Genomic DNA, 19870 nt, shown 5'->3' with positions numbered 1-19870 from the left:
CTGTCCGTTAGAGCCATTTTGAACAACTTCTCTCTTCCCTCATGCTCCTCTCTGTAATGGAAATGGCTTATTGCATAGTGGTTACCATCCAACTGTTTGTGCACTGATCTACCAGTGTTGATTTGGGGTGAGATACACTCCCAAAACTTCAGTTTCTCCATCTCTAAATCATCAATAATAATACTATTCACCCCTAAGTTTCTTGCAATAATTAAAGTTACTTACTTATTTTAAATAAAATTATTTATTTATTTGTATATTGTCTAGATAAAATAATAATAAAACCAAAATAACAATAACATTTTGTCTATTCTTTACAATGTCTAAAAACTATTAACTTTCACTCCATGCTCTGCAGAAGATAATCAACACAGCAGGCTTGAGACAGCTCTTCTTGGAAAGGTCTGTTTGCAAGATGGTCCCTTGGTTCCACCTGGGAATTTGGAAGGCAGCTGTGCCCACCACTATACTACCAACACAACTAGCACCTGGGAATTTGGATTTCAGGATTCCTGCCATTCCAAAACTGATAAAGGTATCTACTATTCCTACATTTGTACAAACAACATGGTTTATGCTGAACATCTGCTTTTCTTCTGGGAGCCTGGAATTTTGGTCTATGCTAAGCAGAAGGTGCCTATGTGACCAGCCCCCGAGTAAGACCCATGGGTACTAGGTCTCTAACAATCTTCCATGGTAGAGAACACTTCACATATGTTGCCACAACTCATTGGTGGGGACATGAAGCACATCCAGCGTGACTCCACTGGGAAAGGGCTCCCAGAAGCGGGTGCCTATTTTCCTCCAGACTTTGCCCCAGGCACTTTTTCCCTTTGCTGATGTTCCTTTGCATCCCTTCACTTTGTAAGTCTATCCACGAGTCCACCTATGTCCTGAGTCCTGTGAGCACTCCATATGAGTCACCAAACCCGGGGGGGAGTCTTGGGGACTTAAAAGTGTGGTTTACTCTAAATTAACAATAAGTATAAAAAGATAAGTTAACAATAAGTATTGTATTAAAAATTAAACAAAAGGAGATGCACAGAAATGAAAATACCTCATTCACAGATAATCACAAAACAAAAACACCAGGAGACTGACTTATGTCCCAAAGGTACTTATTCACCTACTAGCCTCCCTGAATGGAAACGTATCTAGCCTAAGATTCCCAAAAGTGCCCTCCATGAGCCCAGCACTGGCCACAGGCACTAAGTCTCTCCTTGACTAAGGTTTGCTTAGAAGCAGCTGTTCCCAGGGTGACTTGATGAAAACAGTACTAAGGCTAGGAGCAATAGGACTCCACATCCAGTGAGCATTGCTCTCCACCTTCTATACACATCACCTCATTTAATCCTCACAATAACTCTCTGGGCTGGGCACAATCACTATCCCCAATTACAGGTGAGGAAACAGACACAAAGAGGGCTAGCCATGCTCCCACCAGAGAGCGTCACAGTTGACCTTACAAACTTGGAATCAGCCTTCTGCGGTTTCCATCTCAATATTGTACAAGTTTCCTGGGGCTGCCATAACAATTTGTCACAGACTGGGTGGCTCAAAACAACAGAAATTCATCCTCTCACCATTCTGGAGGCCGGAAGTCTGCAGTCAAGGTGTCATAGGGTTGTGATCACTCCGCAGGCTCCAGGGGAGGGTCCTTGCTTATCTTTTCCAGGCATTCCCTGGCTTGCGGCCACATCACTCCAATCTCTGCCTCTGTCTTTACAGGCCTTCTCCTCTTCTGTGCCTGTCTCTCCCCTGTGTGTTTCTTACAAGGACACTTGTGAATGAATCTAGGGCAGATATTCCAGGATAATCTCATCTCAAGATCCTTAATTTAATTACATCTGTAAACTCTTTTTCCAAATAAGGTCACATTCACAGGTTCTGGGAATGAGGACATCCTTTTCCAGGGCCACCATCAGCCCACTACAAACACTAACAGTTTCATATTCTGAACCAGTTACTTAACTTTTCAGCATATCACAGGATTGCTCTAAGGGCCAAGTGAGGCACTACATGGGAACTGTTCGGCACGTGATCCAGCATACAGTAAGAGCTCAATAAACATCAGAAACTGTTATTGCTCATCACCAAACAATTGTCAAGGGGAAAAACTAGGATTTGAACCAGGCACATGGAACTGTTATTCACTCTTACTTCACTCTAAAAGCAATTAAAGAGGGGGACTTGGAGAAATCTTTATAGACATATCAACCTGCAGTCATTCTGGTTAGGATCCTTTTATACACTCTTTTGGTCCAGAGCTTGTGAAGGGGCTGAACTTCCCCCAGGACCCCTCCCGAGACCCTCAAAAAAATAATTCTGGAGAATCTCAACTCCTCTCTTTCACCATCTCAAAAACCCCGACAGTAATTACAGCTGCCACACTAGAGTGCTTTGAGGGTTATTGAGTTAATGACTTTAAAGTCTGTGGAGCTCTTCAGAGAAAAGAAGCCATAAAAATCAGATAAATAAAACAGTCAATCAGCACATGTTTATTGTGTCCACAGGGTGTACAGCACTGTACTTGGAAATAAGGATTAAAGGGGAGAAAAACAAAGGATAAGAAGAAAGGAAAGTTGGTTCAACCAAAGTCTTTCCAGGTCAGAGTACAAGGCCAGCCATAAACTAAAGATTTAGAGTCTTCTAAGGCTTTAAAAAGTAAAGGAAGCACCCACAAATCAGTAAGAAAAAGATGAACTAGACTGGAAAAAAAAAGTGGGCAAAGGATTCAAGTAGGCAGTTCACAGGAAAATAAATAGAACTAGCCAATAAGCAATGAAGAGATGCTTAACTGTCTTCATAATTAAAGCTGTAACGGGATACCATTTTTCACTCATCACATAGGGAATTTTTTAGTTTTCTGACACACAGTACTGGCAAGGATGTGAAGAAACAGGTGTTCTCCATCCGCTTTTGGGGACAATATGAACTGGAGCAACCTGTCTGGAGAGCAATGAGGCAAGCGCTATCACAATTAGATATGTATACATGCCCTTTGACCCGGCAATCCCACAGCTAGGAATCTGCCCTTGGAATAAACTCACAAAAACATACCTGGCTATATAAGGATATTCATCACATCACTGCTCTTGATGACAGATAATTGGAAACAACCTAATGTCTGTGAGTCGTGGACTGGACAAATTATGGATAATGTACATGGTAAACAGTAGGCAGATGTAAGCAAGAATGAGGTAACTCTGTCCTGCTGGCAAGAGAACGCGCCAAGGTGTCCTATTAAAAAGCAAGCTAGAGCAGAACAGCGTGCACAGTATGATCCTTTTGTGAATGAGAATATGGAAGGCTCCACATTCGAGGGTGACTGACCCTTGGGATGTGCTGTGAACACACCTGGATCTGCCCTTCTGACCAAAGGCCTGCCTTACAGTGAGGCCACCAGGGTTAGGGTTGGAGTCTGGAGAGATGAGAAATGTATTTTGTTTTCTTGTAAAAGCCAAATTCTGTCCAGATTCATCACAGCAAGAAAGAACATAGTGAGTTAAGATCCTGACCTTGGAGCCAGACTGTCCAGGTTCAAATCCCCACTCTGGTGCTGCTTATTAGCTGTGTCACTTGGGAAAGTCACTTCACCTTTCTGTCCCTTAGTTTCCCTAAAATAGCAATAATATCACCATTTACCTCATAAAGCCATTATGAAAAATTAATGTGTTACTATCTGAGGAGGGCTTCAAACAATGCTTGGCAGATAGCCACTCCCCCACAAGTGCTGGTAAGCAAGTAAACTGGACTCAAACATTGAGCACCCCAACTCCTGAATCCCCTGTTAGTGTCGTCCCACACCCAAGGGGAAAAGAAGAAAGGAAAAAGAAAGGTGCCTTTTATGTATTCAGTGGGCCACTCTATGGGATGAAGTCATTTTGAAAAAGATAATTAGATCTCCGATTGGTTTTCATTTTATTTCATTTTCCTGCCTGCAGTTGACAAGCAGGGAGATTGTGTTACTTCCATGGCTGCCAACAGCAAAGCTTCCCAGTTCCCCCTATTTCTATAGCAAAGTCGTGAAAGAGAGAAGCCTGCTGGTGCAAACTGCTTTAATGGGAGGAAGCATCTAAAATGCATTTTAATTTCAATTTGTGTGAAGCTTTTGTATCAAATTACGGATCCGGGGCACGATGCGGCTCAGTGAAGAATCCCGTTTTCCATCGGTTTGGATGTGTTCGTTGTGCCGTCAAGAGGTAAAATAATTAAGGCTGAAATCTTATCTCCACTGGAGACTGTCTACCAGCGTCCACGTCCTGTGCTGATCAAGTCACTCAACAGACCCACGGTTAGTATTCGGGGACCAGCCCTGCCTCTTGGAAGTCTCAGACCAGCCCAGATTCCCCAGGCAGTGAGTCCAAGGGGCTTCTCACTCAAATGTGATTATACCTGTGGTCTGATGCTAACTGCAAGACCACCAGTCAACGAGGGCAAGCCAAGGTTGCTTGAATAACTAAAACAAGAGGTGGAAGAATTTGATAAAGCAGCTGAATTCACCTAATTACTTTTATGCAAGTCAGATTGAGTCTGCATTTGGAGGCTGAAGCAATCAGGCTAGGCAAGTCACCATTGCTTACATACTTCTTTATTTTTCTGGTCTGGTATCTCACATGGTCTCATTGGAGTGTACAGGTTCTGCTCTGTACAAGGGTCCCATTTACTGAGGCTGTGCACTCATCCCCAGCCCATGAGTGTTGGCTGCTAACAGGTCACAGTTACCTCCCTTCTCAGAGAATAGCTCTGCTGACAGGAGTCATGTCATCTAGGAGGGTACATGCTGCCCCCATCTCCACCACTATCACCAGCTCAGGGGCTGCCAATGACTGCCTGAAACCAGAATCAAAGTGCAGCCTCCTTGCCTCAAGAGAGAAAACATCTGCAGTGTGACTTATGTCCAGAGCACTGCCTTCCACGAATCAGCCCAAAGCTAGATTTTACCCAGGACCACAGCCTTCACTAGCAATTAATTCCCTTCCATGTTGTCTTATTCACTTTCTCACAGAGATTTACTGAAAGCATTCTTTCCATAACCCATGTGTACCCAAATCCCTGTCTCAGGCTCAGCCTCTAGGGAAACCAACTGAATTAGCTTCCCATCACTGCTTTAACATAGTACCACAAACGTCGCAGCTTAAACAATGTAAGTTGATTACCTTACAGCTCTGGAGGTCAGAGATCTGACCCAGGTTTCACTGGGCTAAATCAAGGTGTTGGCGGGGCTGTGTTCCTTATGGAGGCTCTAGGGAACGATCCATTCCTTACCTTTTCCAGTATCTAGAAGTCATCTGCTTTCCTTGGCTCATGGCCCTGCCTCACTGCAAACTTTCCTTCCATTGTTGCACCATCCTCTCTGACTCTGACCCCTCCTGCAGCCTCCCTATAATGATGTTTTCTAATATATTGGGCTCACCTGGATAATCTAGGCTAATCTCCCCATATCAAGATCCTTCAGTTAATCACAGCAACTGAGTCCCCTTCACCATGTCGGATTATATACTCACTGGTTCCAGGGACCAGAGAGTGAACGTCTTTGGAGCCATATCCTGACTCCCACACTGACCTATGAGAATTGGCATGAGAAGCAGTCTTAAGAACCAGACTCAAAGGGAGGGAATTCTGGAGTTGGGACACTGATTGGCTGCCTGGCAAAGAGAAGCCCATCACTAGAGGGAGATGGAGCATCACCCACCCCCCATCATGTGGACACGGTGGGTGGGTAACTGGAGCAGGTGACAAGTAGAAGGGGATGCACTGGCTTGTGCAGCATCTCTGGGGTTGGACAGTGATGAGAGAATAACTATCATGACTGTGCATTTGGGTGGCCGTTGCTGAATGCCAGTAATGTATTAAAGAGACAAAAATGACAGCCTCAGGGCACTCACTCAACAGTTAAGAGCAAATTGTGTCAGAGAGCCTCCTTAGCAATATTTTTTAAAATGTGATCTTCTTCAGCATGAACACAGAGATGAAGAACAGACTTAGGACTTAACTGTAAGAGTGGCAGAACTTCAGAAAAGGCTGGATTCCCAGTCTAGGCACATGTTCCATACCAAAGTCAAGACTCTGATGGGAAGGAGTGAGATTCTGACACTGGGGGTGGGGATACCTGGGAAGATTAATTCCTAGCAAAGTCCTGAGAGATGAATCTTGAATGCTGCAGGAATAGTTCTTGGAAATTTGGACATATGTTCCTCAGGATGGAATGCAAAGGAGAAGGGACTGTGGGTAACAATTTAGTTGAAGCCAACTGTTAGTAATACCTTTGAGGTTTGGAAATCATTGCTACGGTATCTGGAAAAAGAAGCCTGAGCTGGTATTCCAGGAAGTTCCAATTCTTCATGAGATCGAAAGGAACTCTATTTGCTGGGACATTGCACAGCTGCCGCCTTTAGCCAGGAGTAATCAGTGTCACACCATGTGAGAAAAAGAGCATGCAGAGCAGGATTGAGAAATGCTGTCCTTAGAAAGGCCTGCTTGCAGATTGGTCCTTGGCTGGCATCTAAAGAAAGATGGCTTTGGGGAGGGCTCCCACCATTCCCAGAACTGAGACGAGGGCTCACTGTGCCTAAACTGTGAAAACAATATGGTTGATGATGAACACCTGTTTTCCTTCATGGAGTTTGGAATTTGGGCAAGTGCCAGTCAACGGGTGCCTGTGCGACATCTTCCAATACAATCCTTGGGCACTGAGTCTCTAATGAACTTCCCTGGTAGACCACATTTCACATGCTGTCACACCTCATTACTGGGGACAGTAAACATGTCCTGTGTGACTCCACTGGAAGAGGGCTTTTGGAAGCTGGTGCCTGGATCCCTCTGGTCTTTGCCCAGTGCACCTTTGCACCATGCCCCTGTGCCGATTTTGCTTTACATCCTTTTGCTGTAATAAACCATCACCATCAGTACAACTACACTCTGAGTCCATGAATCCTCCTAGCAAATCACCAAACCTGGGAATGGCCTTCAGGGCCTCCAACGCTCACCATGACAAACATATATGTAGTTTTCTTCATACACATTTATCTGGGCCCTCCTGATGGGGAGAAGCTTAGTGGATCATGAAGAAAATACCCTCTTACCCTAAGAGTTATTCTTTCTCCCTCTATCCTAGGGAACCCATTATTTGTGTGTTCCATTTTATTTAATGTATCAAGAGTTTTGTTTCATACTTATAGGTCAGAACTTCTTCTGGGAGCTCCTTGCCCATTCTCAAAATGTGGGTACAGACTTTATTTTATCCCACTGCCCCCCAAAGATCTTCAAAATGTTTGAATTTTAATGTTTTTACCCCTTACCACAATTTCTAAGCGACCTCTTGCACAGGTAAGTGGGACCAAAATCGTATGGGACAGATTTCATGTTCCAGCTGTTGGGAGATGGGGGAGAAGTCTAGGATGATACCATGTGAACCCAAAAGGGCATCTACATCAGACCAGGATAGATAAAGCTTCCTGAGCCTCTCAGTTAATCTTAAAGAAAGACTAACAGTCATCATAGTTAACCAAGTCTTAGAGAAAAATTAAGAATTATCATGCTGAAAAGGTTGTCAAAGGGGACCATTTCAGTGAGAAAGGACAGAAGAAATGGCTTGGGCCTTTCCAGGAACCTACAAGGAGCTCGAATCCTAGAGCGAGAAGGTGGGGAGATGGCCCAGTCAGGGAGACATGGGAGGTTCCCCCCTCAAGGTACACCAGGGAAAGGGAGAAGTTACGCTGGCGAGAAGGGCAGATCTGAAAGGGGCCTGCATATACAGAGCTGAAACCCACATCGTCTCACCCATTGCCCCCCAAGCTGCTATGGGATAGCAACTCTGGGTAGAATCCTTCTCTCCTCTGCGCTGGCTGACTCCTCCTAGGCACCGTCTCTGCCAGTGTCCTCTGCTGCCCCCATTTCCTGACCGAGTTCCTCAGCCCTCCGTTCTGCTGTTTTCAGAGCCCCTGTTCTCTGGTCCAGCCTCATTAGACACAAGGCGATGGTGCCGCAGTCTGATATTTAGCTGACCTACATTCTGTTCCAGGGTTTTTACACCAGCCTGTCAGCACAGAGTTGAGAAAGGAGGTATTGGGTGCCTGTCCTGGTTGGGGTCACTGCAGAAAGCACAAGGCATGCTGTAGGGGGTGAGAGAAGGTTTATGAGGACTCTCCATTAAGACATGGGGAAAGCCGGGAGAAGCAAAGCCTCCCAGAGCTAACAACTGTGGAAAGCTGATGCCACCCAGGAGATGGAAGAGACAAATGGAGGAGGTGTCACCAGAACTCCCAGGACCTGTAGTTTGGGGAGGGGTCCACTAACAGGAACTGCGGCCTGCCAGAGGGAGACACAACCGCTGCCAACCTGTATGTCACCAGGAAGCGAAGCAGGAATTCAAATGTGCACAGATCCACTCAAACCTTCCTTCCCTCCAACCTCCTGCTAGTGCCTTCCATTGGCCAAACTCAGTGAGACACTGGAGGGCAAGAGTGCTCACTAGAGTTCTTGAGGAGAAAAAGGAAAATGTCAAGCTTAATGGCTGAGCACAAGTCAAGAAAGATAAATCAAGGTACATTTCAGAAGCTTTCCTTTATATAAAATAGACAATAGATTTCAATATACCAAGAGAATTTTAAAACTTGTTTAGAAATAAAATTTTGTGCTTCGATAGCACACACCTCGGTAGGCAGCCAGCTATCAGCATGCTCACGTACCTGGAGCAGCTCTCCCCTCGAGTATGCTGATAAAGATGTCACTTTAGAACAAGATGGGATCATTTGGGGATATAGCTACGCTCTTCGGTACCTCTCTGGAGTAGCAGATACAACAGAGATATTGCTGCCTGACTGTCCCCACAGTGATGCTGGCACTTTCTAACAATCACATGTCTCGTCAGATCAATTTCACTTTCCTATAATGACCAAGTCTCAGCTGTGATGAGCCCAGCAGAGACTTTTCTCCCACCTCACTCCTCAGTTACCCAGGGTCTTATTTCACATTCCACAGTCAGTGGATATTAATCCTGAGGAACACCACTTACTCTGGGTTCTCCCTGACAGGTGGTGGGAAAGTCCCACATGAAATGAAGACTCAGATGGTTCTGCAACTTCCCACTCAGATCGTGCTTGGGAATTCCACAACTGAAATCACCAGGCCAGGGGCAAAAGCTTCAAGGCGGTTAGAGACTGAAGGCTGCAAGGGCATGGAAAGGGGAAAGGCTGGAGGAATAGGGGTCCCTGCTTAAGTGCTTAAGGATTCGTGTTCTGGAATCAGCCAGTCCTGGTCATAAATCGCAACTCAACCATTTATTAGCTATGTAACCTTAGGGGAGCCACTGAACTTCTCTGGGCCTCAGTTCCCTTGCCTCTAATTTTTTATCTGTAAGAGGTACATGTAGCCATTCCACACTAAGCTGGTGAGAAATCTAAGGAAGAGAATAGATACAGCTTAGCAAAACCTCAAAATATTAACATATAATTGCTTTATGAGCCAGTAATTCTACCCCTGCACAAAATAATTGAAAACAAATGCTCAGATATTCATACACAAATGTTCACAGCAGCACTGTTCACAATAACCAAAGGTGAAAACAGCCCAAATGGCCATCAATAGATGAGTGGATAACCAAATGTGGCAAATCCATATAATAGAATATTATTCAGCCATAAAAAAGAAATAAAGAACTGATGCATGCTACAATACTTCAAAAACATTATGCTGAGTAAAAGAAGCCAGGCATAAAAGGCTATGTATTGCATGATTCCATTTGTACAAAATATCCAGAAGAGATAAATCTATAAAGACAGAAAATGGGCTAGAGAGACTGGGGGGAGGGAATAGGGGGCACCTGCTTAATGGTTACAGGGCTTCCTTTTGGGGCGATGAAAACATCTTGGAACTAGATGGAGGTAGTGGTTGCACAACATTGTGAATGCACTAAATGCCACAGAACTGTACACTTAAAAATGGTTAATTTTATGTTACATGAATTTCACCTCAATTTAAATTTAAAATGCTCAGCATAGTGTGAGGAACATAAAATGTATGCAATAAATTATAGCTGTTATGACATCCTTTGTGCAACTTAAATCACCTCCTGAGTTCTCAGCCTTATGAGATTCCCTGTCACCTACAGGATCAGGACTCTTCATGAGGAAGCCACGGTCCTCTACAGCCTGTCCCCAAGTCACATCTCTAACACTGCCTCTCCATATCTCCCTGTATCAGTCATTCTCACCATTCGGGGGTCACGAGTTATTTTAAGAATCTGCTGGAAGCACTGGATCCTATCTTCAGCAGGGAAAAAAACTGCCAACAAAATTTTCCACTTAGTTTTGCTGGCTTCAAGGCCATCCTGAGCAATAGGAATGCTCCCAATCTTTGTGAAGTTCAGGTCAAGGAAATGCACACACTCTCTCAACAGCCTCCTCAGTATTAACTAAGTCTCGAAGTACACTGCTGCCTCTGGCCTTCCTTCACTCTTGCCATCTCTTCACCCAGCAATGCTCTCCACCCCTCAAGGCTGATCTGATTCACAACATATTGTTGTGACCACCCCAGTCTTCCCTCCCCCAGAATTCTTCTGAAAGTCCATACAACATTACCTCTTAGAACTGATCCCATGCAGCTGCAGCTTTGAATTTCTGGTTTTATTTCTCTTTTTTAATAGGTTTACTTTTTATCTCCAACTATATTATAAACCAGGGAAAGTACATTCAAAGAATCAGGAGTTGTGGTAAATTGCAGAGGGCACCCTTCTCCTAAAAGGCCCAGTGTCACAGAGTCTACTGTTTTTCAAGGAAAGCCAGAAATCTGGACATGTATTTGAAATATTTTGGTTTTCAAATGTTAGTGATGACCTCCCCAAAGAAGCATGTAGCAGGGGGACATGTTTGCTGAACATATGAGTGACATTCCCACTCTGCAGGGCCATCTTAGCTCAAGGTTACTAGAACACAAGATTAATGAATTCTAACCTCATGTTCTAGGACAACTGTCTGTTAGCAGAAGTGATTGGGGTCTGCTTTTTCTATAAAAGGTCTAAAACTTATAACTTTGCCTTATAACTCACTCCAGACTGTGCCTTTGAAAACCAGGGCAAAGTCATGCTTAGGTTAAAGGTTATGAGGACTTGGATCATTTCAAGAGTATTTGGACAGTTTACGTCATGATGTGCACTGTGTGGGGGCGTGGGAGAGACAGCAATGGACAAGACCGACCATCCCTATCCTCAGGAATCTAGAGATGAAATACAGTGGGTTATGGATGAGAAAGAATAGGAATAGGGAATACACTGAAGAGAAAATATAGATAGCCAACAAATACACACACACAAAAATGTTAATCATCACCAGTGTTCAGGGACATGTAAATTAAAAAGCACTTCACACTGGCAAAAACTAAGAAGCTTGCAATGTCATTGACGTGGGGAAATGGTTACTCTCAAAACTGCAAGTAGGAGCATAATTTGGTACAAGCACTTCCGAGGGCAATTTGCCAGTACCTATTAACATTTAAATGCGCATCCCCTGTGACTCACAATTCCACTGCTCACGGCCACCCAGGAGAAACACTCAGCCCACAAAGAGCTATGTTCAAGGATGTTCATTAGAACATTGTTAGTAGTAACAAAAAACTGCAAATGCCCTAGATGTGTATCAGTAGTGCACTGTCAGAGCAGGCTGCCATATGTGGTCACATAATGAAATACTATGCAATATATAAACTAGTGAGGTAAGTCTGTATGTCCCAACACAGAAAAGTCTTTAAGACCTTGTCCTAAAGGAAACACACATACACACAAACATACACACTAAATAATACTACCCATTTTTATGATACAAATCTATGGGTGAAAACACATACAATAGGCTTAAAAGGATCCATACTAATAAGTGTGGTAGTTTCTCATATGGAAAAAGTCATAGGGATTGATGGTGAGGGTCAAGGTTACTGGAGACTTATGTGTAACATTTAATCTTTTTAAAAAGTGTTCATGCCTTACCTGTGTGGTTGAAAAACTAAAAAACATTTATGTGGTTACTTTGCAGATCTCTTTTCAGCAAGGGCATTGTCCTGTGATGTCCCCTTTATCATAAGCCCAAAACTCTCATTGTTGCCCCCAGCCAAGATTATTTGCCCTTTTTTTGCTGATTATACTACAGTGACTCTCTAACAAGTCACTACATTACAACCTTGAACTTCCCCCAAATTTCAGAATTAGTGCTGGAGAACAATTTTTTCCATTTATTAATATATTTTTCTTTCAGAACAAAAGCTTCCCATCAGGCTCATGTGCCCAAACTTGGAAATGGAAGCAGGGCTGCCCAAAAAGCAAAGCCTGAGGCAGCCATTCTAACACAGGCGACAGCCTCAGCTTCATCTGTCTCCCCTGGGCTGCAGTGACCGAGGCTCGCGCTCCGGGTTTGGACCTGGGGCAGCGGGAGGCACTTTGGCAGTGTCATTCCTCACTGCATGGTCTCTAGGCCTGCATTCCCAGCTGTCCTGGACATGCTGTGAACTGTCCAATACCATTTTGATAAATTTATTTGCTGCTGAAATTAATCAGGGTTGCTTTCTATTATTTGCATCTGAGATCCCTGACTGACTCAGTAATCTTAGGAAAGCTACCTAATTTCTTCTGTTTCTTCATCTGTAAAAGTGAGGATAATATAATATATTACACAGTTGCAAAAAGATAAAATATATGCCATTATTTAAAATACACATTGTATATATGAAATATATTTTAATGCATATATATTAATGTCCACTGAATACATTTTATGCACTTATATGAATCTATGAATATTATATATCAACATATAAAATCTATATTAAGGTAGAAAATATGAAGCATCTGACCCTTTACCTTTCTTCTCAGGGTTGGGGGCAATGAGGCATGATGGGTTCTTAGAATTTAGAGTAGATAAATTGCCGCGGATTTCCACTTCAAATATCTCACAGATGAATGGAAAGGCAAATGATGTACAGCTTTTCAAGGAGTCAAGAAAAGTAAGTAAAAATATGGCATTTCTGCACCTAAGCTCAAGAACAAATAATCACTCCAAACCTCCCGTGGCCCACTTATTTTGAGTATAATCTACAGTGACCTTTCCACACTGAAGGCCAATTTTCTGATACCTAATAACTTCCAACCAAAGGCCAGCTGGCTTGATGGCATTCACAAAGCTCACCCATTCTAATATCAGTCACAATAAACATCATTAGGATTGAATATTTTCTACAAAATGGCTCTTGAGCCCTAGAGTAAAGTCCACGGCCAGAACAGGTGACATCAGGATTAACGACTTTGTTGGGTGCCCAGGCAGCATTCCCTTGCCAGCCCAGGTAATCAAGAGGTGGAGGATGTGATGGCTTCAAAGGGCCTTGGAGATCCTGGTGTGCAAATTAGTCTGAGCACCAGATTCTCTAGAGCAGAAATCCATGCTCCCCATCCACTCACAGGGAGTAGATACCCCAGGACAGGTCATCCAGCTACTCCAGCAGCCAAGGAGAAGTGAAGCTGGAGGTCCCCACCTCCCCAGTCTGTGGGAGCCCCCCAAATGACCAGCCATAGACAGCAGAGAGAGAAATGGAGCTGAGCTGAAAATGAGTGTGTTTTTCCTCCTTCTCTCTGGACCTTGTGCAGAACAGATCCAGGACTTCCTGGTAAATTACCGGGGCATCATTGCTATATTCCTTTGAAGGATTTTTCACCTGAGGACTTCAGGTTTCCCCAGGATGTTTCTTCACATGTCCAAACAACATAAAAAGAGGGATAGAAAGAGAAAAGAGACAGAGGATAAAAAAGAAAAGACACAAACTCCAAATTCAAGTGGGGAAAAGGCAGCGGCAAATCTCAGCCTGCATCCAGAACTGTCCTCTGCTTTTGTCTTAAGATGATGCTTGAGTAGAAGGAATTGCAGCCTTTTAGAAGTTCCTCTTTTAATCAGGACATGGTCAACACATCCCTTCTAGATGAAGGGACCCCCTAGACCATCTTTCATCTTCCTCTCGTCACTTCTTCAGAAAAAGAGTATATAGGTATATTTGTCTTCTAGCAAACTTCCTCCATTTCTTTGGGCACAGAACCCCTGCTCTTTCTTGTGGAAAATTTCAGGTGTTTTACATGGAGCTAAACTTGCTATCCACAGACAGCCCCCAGCACACACTCACACACACCTTAGCACCACAATAAGAATGAACACCATTACTCAGGAGTGTCCAGTTCAAGAGTTACCAAATGACCTAAGTCAGGCCGATCAGTTTCCTCTGATATCCAAATACCAGGAGAAGGTCTCCCTCTTGCTCTAAAACTATAAAGTTATAAAAATAATATAACCATGAGCTCCTTCTGACCACTTCCCATAGAAGCATGGAAGAAGCGCTTTGCACTAGGAGTGAACACCACCATTCAAAGAGAAAAGAAATAAACGGATAAAAACAGGAGTAGGCACAGTGCCCTGATGCTATCAAATGAGCTATTAAAGGGATGCTGATTAATAAAAGAAAAAAAACGAAAAAAATAAGTCCATTTACTTGTAATAGGAAGTTTGGGGTTAGAAATGGTGAAAGAATAAAAGGCAAGTTGGCCACACAGGCTATAAATACAGGCTTGGGCACCACGGTGAATCCTGGCAGATGTACAGTACCTGCTAAGTGCCCAACTCTAAAGCTTTCAGATACCTTTTGTGTAGCACCAGGGGATAGGAATTCTTATAACTCACACCAATTTATTTAACAAGTAAAATGCCTAGCTAAGGCTTCAATACAGAGAGGTACTTAATAAATGTTTTATTGAATGGTTGTGGTCTGATAAATTGAGGAGACAGGGGGACTATAATCTCCCTTGATCTTAACACTCAGTTTCTGTTAATTCAGCTTAGGCATAGAGCTTTTTATCCACCATGTCACAGAATTGGCTCTAATTGACTGCGTGCTGCTAAGCTGGGGCTCTGCTTGCCCATACCTCTGTAAATTACTCTTCAAGGTCCATTCCTGGCTGTATATCATTCCTATCCAAATTCATGTTTTAGTTTCATCCCATCATACTGCTCTATCAACATGATGTGGAATCCTAACCCTATCATCCAACATAAAAGCTCCTTCCTTCCATCTTTGAATCATTTGGAAATTTAGCAATTTTATATCTCAGCTATTGATAAATACAAACAGGATAAGAAGAGTCATGCAATGTGCTAGTGGAGAAACTTCTCTTCCCCACTCCCAAAGAACTGCCATTAGTAGAATATCTTCATATAAAGTTAAACGTTCAGTTATAAATCAACCTGTTAAATCATCTAACCCATGTTTCACCCTATTGGCTATGAAACTTAATAAAATATTGTAAAATATTTTGCCAGCTGTCTTGCTGGGTATCATGCACTTCATGTCTCGAGGCAGTTACAACAGTACAATAACATGTTCGTGAAAGGAATTACAGTTGCTTCAACATGACCAGTTCTTGGTGAACCCACTCTGGCTCTCAGCAATCCCAGCTTCCTTTTCCACCACCTCCCAAGCCATCTGTTTAATAATTCAGCCTGGGCACCGTTCACTAGTGTCAAATTCACTGGCTGGTAGAGTCTAAAACAACCTTCTTCCTCTTCCGAAAACTTCAAAAGCTGTCTGTAATCAGTCTTCAGTCACCCCTCCTTTTCCTATTCAACAAACAAATATTTAAAGACTGCCTACCATGTGGCTCTGTGTAAGGCATTTAACATGAAGAGAGAAGTAAGCAGACAGGGTTGCTATTCTTGTGGAGCTAGAATGAATTGGGTTTCAATCAAGGAAACAACATCAGTGGTGACTCCTTGGGTCTGACTCAGGGAGGAGAAGGAGATCTGAGTTACTGCCTTTGGCTTCATCTTCCTGGGTCTTTTCCTACATCTTCCCTGTCTCCCCCTCACCTCCCCTGGACCACTCACACACCAAGGAATTTCTCCCTCTTCTCTGGCAGGTCTAAGAAAAATAATGAGACAATGGCCAGCAACCACTGAGTAGGATGGTTACTGGGGGTTTTGCTCTCCATTTAGAGAACTATTTGCTATAGTCAGTCATGGGGATAGAAATCAGCAAGCAGCACACAGTAAAAATGATGTCCAGCATGGATGAAGAAATCAGATCCAGAAATTCATGCATTAGCCAAAACTTCACCTTCCAGCCCAGGGAATGGCCCCATATTGACAGTACTGGCCTCACTAGACTAGATCCCAGGTTAAGGGATGTTACCTGGTTACCATCATGCTCCCAAAGCAATGCTTGGCACAAAGCAGGTACTTGTGGGGAATCAACTCCATTCATGGTCCCTTGGCCACATGACTCGCCAGTTCCTCTTATTAAAGAGACAGAGTCCATCTTCCCACCTCTTGCGTCGGTTGAACTTGTGACTTGTTCAGCCAACAGAACGCAGTATATGTGCAAGGTCCGAGTACCAAAAGGTATCTGAAAGTACTGGCCCTCAGATAACGTTTCTGTTTATACTCTCTGGCCTCTGCCATGACCATGAGAATATGCCTGGACTAGCATCAAGGTGGGAAGAGCCATATTGCCTTTGTTTCCCCTGCTTAGGCCAGGCTACACCTGTGGACCCTCTCCCTTCTCCCAGTGGACCCCAGATATGTGAACAAGCCTAGCCAAGATCAGCAGAGCCACCCCCCAGACTGCCCCAATCTGGCTTGAGACATATGAACAATAAAAGCTTATTTTTCATTGTTGCAAAACATTATTTTTGTTACACACTCAGCTTTTAGCAGTAGTGCTCAAAAATAAGGACAAAGAAACAGTGGGGAAGGACATTTTAACACTTAGCTTATTAAGAAATGTACCACATATGTAGCATATACCCTTCATGTTTGATATATGCTGCTTATGCCAAAGGGCTCTCAAGGAATAGATGTGGAGAAGGAAAAAAAGTCTGCCCATCCAAGCATCATAAACATCTCAAAGAAGAGCAGATACCAGACAAAGAGGAAGGGGGAGGTTCAAAAGTAGCATCTCTGTATCCTGTGTAGCAACCAGCACCAGAGATTTTATGGTTGAAAGTTTCGACAGATCCACAAGATGAATTTCTTCCAAGCCTGGAGAACTGAGCTCATGTCTGTGAACCGCACTGGCTTCCTGTCCTCACACCTACACGGAGCCCTGACTCCCTCCCCTCTATTCTACTTTTTTCCCCATAGCAAGATCATTCTCCCTGGTAGACAAGTCAGAATTCAAACAGCAGTCGACTAGCTCTGCTTTCTCCCTCATCTGTTAAAACCTCCCTGAAGCAGTCCTTTCCTTGTTCATCCATTTTTTTCCCACCAATGGAAGTGAAAAACTCTTTTTACTTGTCTTTAGAATGTTTCTCAAGCCTCAGCTTTTCTGGGTTTTAGATGAAAGGAGAGCATTCGGAGCACAGGCTCTAGAGTCAAGCGACACGGGATTGTGTCCCAGATCTGCCCTGTCGTAACTGCATGACCTTGGGGAAGTTTGTGACCTCTCAAAACTTCAATTTCCCTGTCTCTAAATGGGAGAAATCATCATGTCTACATTAGAGAGTTGTTGCGAATGTTAAATGAGAAAATGTCACCAAACTGCTTAGCTGAGTTCCTGTACACAGCAGATACCCAATACCCAGCAGCCAGCATACTTTTCTAAGATCAAGGCCATTCTTTTGAGTTGGGTAATAAGTGTTTGGTTTCTTTTAATCCTTAGTCTGTTTATAGGCCCTTTTGATATCTGGGCTTTTCAGAGAGCTCTACAAGCAAATGCAAGGTTCCCTGTCAATCTTCTTCCTTTTAATCTTTATTAGAATCACTCTAGGCCAGTCCCTGAGGTAGGATGTCAATCAATGGACTTTCCACCCCTGGGCAAAAGGAAGCCACACCAACAATAACCTGGCTTTGGAATCATGGATGATGAAGTAGGATCCAGTTTACTAGATCACAGGTGTCGATGCTTGCCTGCTTCCCTGCCAGCCAGTGGCCCTCCACCTACCCTGTGGCCTATTACCTGGGCTGCCAGCCACCAAGAGGAAGCTCCACTTCTTTCTAGACCCCCTGAATCTGCCCAGGTTCTGCCTCTGGCACTCCACTCACATGTTTTACTTTCATTCCATCCTGGTCCACCCTCTCCCAGAGCCCTGGTGTGGGCCTCACTGCCAGCTCCCTTGTGATGGTTGGTTTTATATGTCAACTTGGCCAGGGTATACTACCCAGTTATTCAATTAAACACTATTCTAGATGTTGCTGTGAAGGTATTTTGTATATATGCTTACCATCTGCTATTAGTCTGACTTTAGTAAAAGAGATTATCCTCAATAATCTGGGTGGGCCCTACCCAATCACTTGAAAGGCCTTAAGAGCAAAATTGAGGTTTTCCAGAGGTAAAAGAAATCCACTGCTGCATCTGCTCCTGCCCAAGAGTAAACAGTTTGACACCCTGCCTACAGATCTCAGACTTGCCAGTGCCCACTGCATATACCCCTTACTGGTTCTGTTCTCTCATGAAACCCTGGCCGACCTGCCCCTCCTGCCCCAGGCAAACCAGCCACCACCACTGGCCATGCAACAGATCTAAAATGGCCCAAACCTGAAATGACTGCTCCTCCAATTCAAGGCAAAACCAACTAGCCCCTGGTCACAAAGTAAACTGACCAGGCTGACTGCCCTGTTACTACTAGTATCAACATCAAACACCAATAACATTTTACTGAGCCAGTGTGGCCCAGGCTCCCTTTATGCATTATCTCATTTAATCCTCATAGCACCCTGTATAATAGGAACTGCTATTATTCCTATTTCTCCAAGGGAGCTACTGAAACCAGAGCCTTTGTGGAGCCTGACTAAGCCAAGTGCTCCAGCAACATCCTATCCCGCTTCTGTGCTCTCTTGCTTCGGCTTCTAAATCCATGTCCTTGCTCCCCGTCTTATCCTAAATCCACTTTTACATAGTACCTGTAGTGGGCTGAACAGTGGCTTCCTAAAAGATAGGTCACCCAGACCAGTGCACATGATCTAATTTGGAAGAAACATTTTAAGGACCTTGAGATGAGATCATACTTGATTAGGGTAGGCCCTAACTCAAATGACAAGCATGCTTATAAGAGAATGGGAGAAGATACACAGAGAGGAGGGCCATATGAAGATGCAGGGATTCAGGAAAGTGGAGCAACGCAGCTATAAGCCAAGGATCGCCAAGGATTTCGGCACCCACCAGGAACTGGACAGGCAGAGAGTACTTCTCCCTGAGAGTCTCCAGGGGGAACCAACATTGCTGACACTTTGATTTTGGACTTCCGACTGTACAACCATGAGCGAATACATTTCTGCTGTTTTTAAGCCACCCAGTCACTGTGTGGCTTAAATTTTGTTTTGTTCTGTTTTTTGCTTTTTTGTTACGGCAACTCTAGGAAACTAATATTGTATCAAAGTAACATTTTAAACATTTAAATTAAATCATGTCATTTTCCTATGCAAAACCTTCCAGTGCCATCATATTGCACTCAAGTAAAATTCAAACCCCTTACTGGGCCCATCAGGCCCTGTGTACCCTGGTCTTGCCTTCCCACTCTGTTCATTGCATTCTTACTCCCCCAGCTCCATTCACCCCAGTAACACCTCCACTGTTCCCCAAATGCTCCAAGCCCGTTCCTGCCTTAGGACCTTCAGACCACTTGAACTACTGCCCCCACTTGAGATGCAGCTCCCTCAGATCCTCCCAAGGCTAGACCTTTCTCATCTCAGGATTCACATGCCCCTGCCCCAGGCACATTCTATCCCATCACCCTGTTCTATCTCTTCACAGCACTTGTTTACTTGATCCATTTATGATTAATGTCTGTTTCCCATGAGAGGAGATTGTTGTCAGCTTGTTCACTGATGAATCTCTAGGATGAAGAACAGTGTTA

Source organism: Manis pentadactyla, chromosome 15 (assembly GCF_030020395.1).
Source record: "Manis pentadactyla isolate mManPen7 chromosome 15, mManPen7.hap1, whole genome shotgun sequence".
Lineage (NCBI taxonomy): Eukaryota > Metazoa > Chordata > Mammalia > Pholidota > Manidae > Manis > Manis pentadactyla.
Note: the sequence above shows the minus strand (reverse complement) of the source record.